The 7,494-nt window shown below is 41.6% G+C and overlaps 1 long non-coding RNA gene across 1 annotated transcript in view; it reads right to left on the bottom strand.

Moving 5' to 3' along the window:
- LOC116104473 overlaps window positions 1-7,245 on the bottom strand; it is a 38,152-nt gene extending 30,907 nt beyond the window's left edge. Inside the window, exon 1 of the long non-coding RNA XR_004123922.1 lies at window positions 7,208-7,245. This is a non-coding gene — a long non-coding RNA (uncharacterized LOC116104473). The remainder of the gene's footprint in view (window positions 1-7,207) is intronic.
- Window positions 7,246-7,494: the final 249 nt, after the last annotated feature.

Here is a 7,494-nt window from a genome sequence, read left to right as displayed (position 1 = left end):
TCCTGCGCCCGGTCTACACCGACCCTGCCCCCGTGCCCGTCAGTGCTGCCCTGTGTCTGCAAAGGCGGCCAACGCATCAAAAGCAAAATTTTTGCATTCCCCTGACAACATGGTATAGCCCCACCTTGAAGGTGATTCAATGACTCACTCATTCAAACAAATGCATGCACATTGCATGAATGAGTGACAGTTAACTAAGCAATAGGAGAAGACAAAGATAAGCAAGGTACAGCTGACCTCTGTCCTAGGGGAGATGTCAACTTAGTGAACAAAAGTAATGGGGACATCCCAAGAATATGTCAGTCTTGACAGCGTGCAGAGTTATGAGGACACAGTATCAGAAAAGTGTAGGATGTCAGAAACATATTTCAAAGGTAACATCAAACCTAAAGATCTTCTACTCAACCTGATTTCAAATGTTCTATCTCCAGCCCAATAATGCCATCCTGTACATGGGATCCTCTAGGAAATGCTCTGGATTAAAACTAGCAATGGGTCATTTATGTAAACACACAGAGAGTGGGAGAGCTTGGATATGGAGAAGAAAGCTAGTAGGTACTAAAGTCTTTAGTAAACAAGATCACAATTGTATGAGCAGGTAATGTTAACACAAGGGTTAGAGACAGCCAGATGGCTGAGAACCAAGGGCACAGTGATGTCTGTGTCAGGATGGATGACTGGAGGTTGGGAAGAGGAGAATGCTGAGCTTATCTTTCCATCCTAAGGAAACCTAAGAAAGGTCTGTCAGTCCCACAGAAAAGATTCTGTTCATAGGAATGGTTGTATTCCCTGCCCAGAGGTGTGCAATGCTTAGGAGCAGCAGCAGCAGCATCCCTGCTGCAGAGGCACACAGCACTCAGGAGAGGCTACATCGTCTGTCCCTACTGCAGAGGTGCACAACACTCAGGAGAGGCTACATCATCTGTCCCCACTGCAGAGGCACACAGAGTTCAGGAGAGGCTACATTGTCTGTCCCCACTGCAGAGGTGCACAGAGTTCAGGAGAGGCTACATCATCTGTCCCCACTGCAGAGGTGCACAGCACTCAGGAACAGCTGCTACCTTTGGAGGATGAGAAAATGGTCTCCCTTCAATGTTTTTATAACTCTTTATCTCATTTGTTTTGACACAGGGTCTCTTGTAGCCTAGGCTGGACTCAAGCTCATTGTGTAGCCAAGATACTTTGAACTAATGATCTGCTTGCCTCTGCCTCCCAGCCACTGGGATTCACCACACTCAGCTCCTCTATACATTTTAATGATGGCAAACTTAAAAACCTGAAGGATGAATAATAAATAAAATGTTTTCTGTTGCTTTACTCGGAGAGCAAGTTGCCAAACTGGTTCTTTGTGATCCCTGGAGAGAAAGTATTTTTGTATAACTCTAATACATTCATCACATCAGAACACTAATAATGACAGTGCCGCAAAATGCTCAGACCAAAGGTCATATGCATTTTCCCAGTACAGTGTTCTGTAACAGAAACACCACTTCAAAATTCACATATACAGTTGATACAATTCTTCGTGCCTTACATCCTCAGCATTTCCTTGAATTTCGTGATCTTGATCCTTGAGAAACCTGCAGGGCAGTTACTTGGTTGTGTGTTTCTCAGCTAGTTTGGCTTTGTCTCTGCTTCTTAGAATCAGGTTGTGCATTTTGGAAAGATTATTGCACAGGTGGCACACATCCTCACTAAATACTATATGTATAGTTTCTCTGTGTCTCCACTATAAAGTTTTTCTTTGTCTCAGAAACTAGACACTAGTGGTTATTTTGTGAGCAGAAAGTCTCCAGCTCCTCTTTCCATTTCCAATCATTCATGTACTTAACCTTAAATAGTTTTCTCATTTTGCTAATGGAGTTCAACCTATTGTTGCCAGTACTTATCCACTTGCACCACTCTGAACTTAGCAAGAAGCAGCTCACTCCTGGCTTGCTTCCTTCCAACATGTATCCAACGGCGTCTGATCACTTATCACTTCCTAGCACAAGGTAAGCTACAGTGTGCTTTCCCAGCCTTGAGTTAGTATCTCACCTGCTTTTCAAATTATGGGGTTTTGCATGAAAGTAGTGCTAAAATCCAAGATGTGAGTGACAATGTGCTTGTTGTCATTGCATGTACTTGCTCCATCCTTTCTCAGTTCAGAAAGCTATGAAATACATGTAGATAGTTAGGTAGGTAGAAGGAGAGAAAGACAGACACCTGAATAACTCCCATAGCCATGCTTATACCTTTAATTCCTCCATTTCCTGTTATATGTCTGTCATGAATCTATCTGTACTGTGAATTTGTCTAACATCTATTGTCTATCTACCTATCTATCTGTCTATCTATCTATCTATCTATCATCTATTTATCTACCTATTATCTATCTCTCTACCTACCTACTTATCATCTATCTAAAGTATCTATTAGATATCATCTATCTCTTTATCCATCTACCATTTATCATGTATCTTCTACCAATCTATCTATCTATCTATCTATCTATCTATCTATCTATCTATCTATCTATAATCATCATTGTGAATAGATAGTATAAGAATTGAGCAAACAGGGATGCCTCATAAAAATACTGGGAAGCCAGGAATGTCCATTAAGCTTAAGGTCAGAGAGCTTCAAAAGAGTTTACTGAATAAATATCCGTTCCCAGGAGATCCCCTAATTGCAGGGAGTAATGCTTGGCTCCAGGAAATGTCCTGGGTAGGGGGTGGATCTCTCCCCTGGTATCTCCTCCTCACCTGGTGCACAAAGGACAATGGACACAAAAGTCAATGAGCTCCACCAATGAGAGATAATCAACTCATGTTGTAAACCTATGTTCTGAAAGGGTATAAAGAGTGGGCCGGGCGGTGGTGGTGCACACCTTTAATCCCAGCACTTGGGAGGCAGAGGCAGGTGGATTTCTGAGTTTGAGGCCGGCCTGGTCTACAGAGTGAGTTCCAGGACAGCCAGGGCTAAACAGGGAAACCCTGTCTCAAAAAACAAAACAAAAAAAAAGAGTGTGTGTGCTTTTGTTGCTCGAGGTCGCCTTTGACCCGATAGTGGGATGACCCCAGTATACTGGATCATTAAACCTCTTGCTTATTGCATCGGTCTCTGTCTCTGTGTCTTTGTGAGTGGAAAAACATCCTGGATGCCTCAGCTCTCCGAAACTTAAAATAGTTCAAAAGTTCACACGGGTAGTCACAGGATCAATCAAACAATAAATTTGTAACTATTTCCCCCTTTCTGGATTTGTAACTCTCATCCAAAGTGAGAGACCCGCCTTAATTATTTTTATGTTTACTTCATCACCAGGGCCTGTTATGCAGGTGCGGCCATCTTCCTCTGAACTGTACCCTTCCCCACCCTTGAGCAGGCTGAACAGACCTTAGGTGCTTACCACAATGAGCTTAACAACCTAGGTGGAGTTATCAGCCTGCTGCACCTGCAATTTCCTACAGGAGTTTAGAAGAATAAACTGCCCACTGAACTTGCTTTGCAACACAATCCAGCTGAAACAAAGGATGGGTTTTGTGATTTTTCCCTTTATAAGCTGAAGCTGCAGAATTAAACTTTGAGCCTTGATCAGAACCTTGTCTTGGCTTCATCCTTCTCTCGAACCCTGTCCTTTGCATTTCCAGCTCCCCTTTCAGGTAACCAGTTCTTCATGGCCACTGGATGGCTACAGGTGGCACCTGAACGAGGGGTCTGAAAATGGGAGGAACCCACTGAGAAATGCTATCTTGGGTGGAGCTCCACAGAAAATAGAAGAAAATTAACAGTATGCTGCACAGTAAGCAGGGGATAGCATTAATGCTAGCACTAGGTATAAATTTTAGTTTTTGGAGGCTGTTGTTGCAGGAGGTGCAATAAGGGGATACAGGCTAAGTTGAAGAGGTGTTGACCTGACACAGACTTCACCTAGGGGTGACAGTGTAATGGGACAGGGGAATTCTATATAGGTGTTTGTCCACAGCCAAGAGCTGTATCAGGTGAGAGGAGCAGGGTTTAAAAAACAGATGTTAGAAAAATTCTTAGCTCAAGTAGATTTATGCTGTCCATACTTCCCAGAAGTAGGAATGGTAAATATACAAATGACATAAGAAAGAGAGAGAAAGAGAGAAAGAATCGGTTTCAGAAAAGCAGTTGTCCCCTGTCTGGGACGAGTTAGCGAAAGAGAAAGAAAATGGATATAAGCAATTTCAGAGCTCTCCTAGTGACAGGAGGAAATAGATGTCCTGCTTCCTCTCTGGCTCCTACTGGAGATAGCCTTAGTTGTAGTTATCTAGGTCCCTTGGGACATCAAGTTCTCTCCCTCTGACCCCCCATTTGTTGTATGTCCTTGGTGCATCAATATGTCTATGTGTGTCAATTTATGTCTTTTTTGTTTGTTTGTTATTTGAATGATTGTTGTTCTGTTTCATGTTGAAAAGAAAAAAAAATGGTTAAAACTATCTGCTGGTTGTTCACCCCTTGATTTAGTTTAACTTGTTTAAAATTTGCACAGCAGAAACTGAGAAGTTATGCCACACTGTAGCTGGGAGTCAAGCACAGCTAGAGAAGCCCTGCCAGGGGCTGAGCACCTGCCAAGCTACTCTTAAAGGGGCTGATGGCTTTTCAACATCCTTGGTAAGGGAGCTGATGGCTGTTTTTTCCTAGAAAAATCTGTGTGATTGTGTTTATTGGGTTTAGCAAGTGACAAGGTGCTTTTTCTCTTGAAATTACAACTAGAAAGGATAAGAAAATTTTGTTTGGTCTAAATATAAAAGATGTGTGTATCCATCTTCATTTTGTTTCTGACTGATTTTAAAGGTATAAATATGTTCTGCATGTCCTGGTTATAGAGTATTGGCTTGTTATTGGGTATGATTAGAATTTTGTAACATTGTAATATTGGTTAGCTTAAAACTGGTAATTCAGGGTTGGAGTCATTCTAAACCGCAACATGTGGCACGAGCCAACCCAGGAAAACAGATCTCTAAAGATACTTCTAAATTGGGATAATATTTTATGTAATTCTTATCCTAGAAACTAGACTTATAAAAGATAGGATTTAAAACAATGTCTCTTTAATGAGGTATTAAAAGTTGCATTGTTGCCAGGCGGTGGTGGCACACTCATTTAATGCCAGCGTTTGAGAGGCAGAGGCAGGTGGATTTCTGAGTTCAAGACTAGCCTGGTCTACAGAGTGAGAGGACAGGACAACACAAAAAAACCCTGTCTCAAAAAAACAAAAACAAAAAAAAAAAGTTCCATTATTATACATTCATATATAAGAATTGGAAGCCAAGCTTTGTAACATGAAAGTAATGCTCTTGGTATTGATTTTTAAAGAGAACTGACTGTTTACACTGTTAAAAATTGGGCTTTGTGGGCTGGTGAAATGGCTCAGCGGGTAAGAACACCAACTGTTCTTCCAAAGGTCCTGAGTTCAAATCCCAGCAACCAGATGGTGGCTCACAACCACCCATAATGAGATCTGACACCCTCTTCTGGTCTGAAAACATCTACAGTGTACTTATGTATGAAAATAAATAAATCTTAAAAAAAATTGGGCTTTGTTTTCCAAAATTATGGCTATGCTCTAATATTGAAAAAAATAAAAAAAATATATAGTTAAACTGCCAGTGTTCTATTGACTGCAGTTTGCAGTTTGATCACAGGCTCAGGATTTTTAACTCACCCATGTTTGTAATTACGAAAAAAATCAAGCAAGTGGAGATGATTGCAAGAGTAATAAAAGAGTTAAAAACAGCTGTGGCACAGTATGGGCCTACAACTCCCTTTACACAAGCTTTGTTGAATATTTTGATGGATACAAATTTAACCCCCCAAAATTGGGAAACTATATATAAGGCTACTTTGTCAGGAGGAGATTACTTACTTTGGAATTCTGAAGGGCATGAAACAAGTAAGAGAATTGTTATGATGAATGGCTCAGGCAGGTAGCACAGATTGGGATATTAACATGCTTCTAGGAGAGGGTTAATACAAAGGTAATGCTAATCATATTGGGCCAACTTGCAGGAGTATGTGCACAGATTTCAATGGCTGCCCACTGTGCTTGGAATCAATTACCAACTAAAGGGGATCTCAGTAGGAATTTATCTGGTATCAAACAAGGTCCTGATGAACCGTTTTAGGAATTTGTGGATAAATTGCTAAAAGCAGCTGGAAGAATTTTTGGAGATCCTCAGGCAGTAGTTTCTTTTGTTATACAATTGGCCTATGAGAATGCTAATGCAGCCATACTAAGCCAAGACAGACTTATCTGGATATCTTCATCTTTGTATAGAAATTGGACTCTCATACAATCAGGGTCTGGCTATGGCTGCTTGCCTTGCAGGGGACTACAGTACAAGCAATGCTTTCACAGTGCCGAGATGATAAGGAATGTTTTAAGTATGGGGGCATAGGTCATTTTATTAAAAAATAGAGGCATAGACAGGCAGTATAATCACTTCCCTGGAATCTGTCCTCAGTGCTGGAAGGGTATTCATTGGGAGAGGCCTCAAGAAATAGGCCCAAATTAAGAACATTTACATTTGAGTTAATGCAAAGGTCAGAGTGAGCCTAGCAGAGGCTTGTGTGGCACTCCTTTTGTCTTGGTCATCATGACTAGACCCTAGAAATGTGTTTATTGCCTTTCTTGTTCCTTGGAGAGGAGCAGTCAGCCTTAGACACCAAGGCACTCACAACAATCAGCTTTTGGGGCCATGAAGCTGCTTCCTAGCCAAGAAAATCCATTTCTGAACTTATCAGAGCAACCCCAGGAAGCACAGGATTGGACCTAGGTTCCACCACCTACACAGTACTGACTCCAGAATGGAAGTTCAAACCTGCCTACAGGAGTTTTAGGGGCCTTGCCCTCAGGGAGCTGGGGGTTACTTTTAGGCTGAGGCAGCATTATTATAAAAGGACTACAGATCTATCCAGGTGTTATAGACAATGATTTTGTGAGAGAAATAAAAATTATGACTTTCCCCCATGGCATTATAACTGTACCTGCTAACAAAAGAACTGCTCAACTTGTTTTAGTTCCCTTACATCCACTACCTTCCAAATTTGTTAAGAGTAAGAGAGGACAAGGTGGTTTTGGTTCCTCTGATATGTACCAGGTCCAATCTATTACTAATAAGAGATCTAACTTTAAATTACTAATTGAAGAAAAAAAAGCTTTGAAGGATTAATAGACACTGGAGCTGATGTGCTCACTCACCTCTAAGGGATTGGTTATTCCATTAATCCAGAACAAATTCAAACTTAAGATTTATGAAAGGTTAATTGTTGGCATCAGGGCCCCCAAAATCTGTGACTTCACATAGACTGGCCTCACAGACCTGTTGCCAAGGCAACAGCCACCACATGAGCTGCTACCACCACCACCCTGCTGAGTTGTCACAGTTGAGCCACTCACCCCGGGACATACAAACTTCTACCATATAAGCTGTGTCCCCCTGGTCTATCTTGTGGGGCTAGCTTCTGCCTGGGCTCATGTTATAACCA

Source organism: Mastomys coucha, unplaced genomic scaffold, assembly GCF_008632895.1.
Source record: "Mastomys coucha isolate ucsf_1 unplaced genomic scaffold, UCSF_Mcou_1 pScaffold22, whole genome shotgun sequence".
Classification (NCBI taxonomy): Eukaryota; Metazoa; Chordata; class Mammalia; order Rodentia; family Muridae; genus Mastomys; species Mastomys coucha.
The sequence above is the reverse complement of the archived record's forward strand: the minus strand, read 5'-3'. Positions and strand labels throughout refer to the sequence as shown.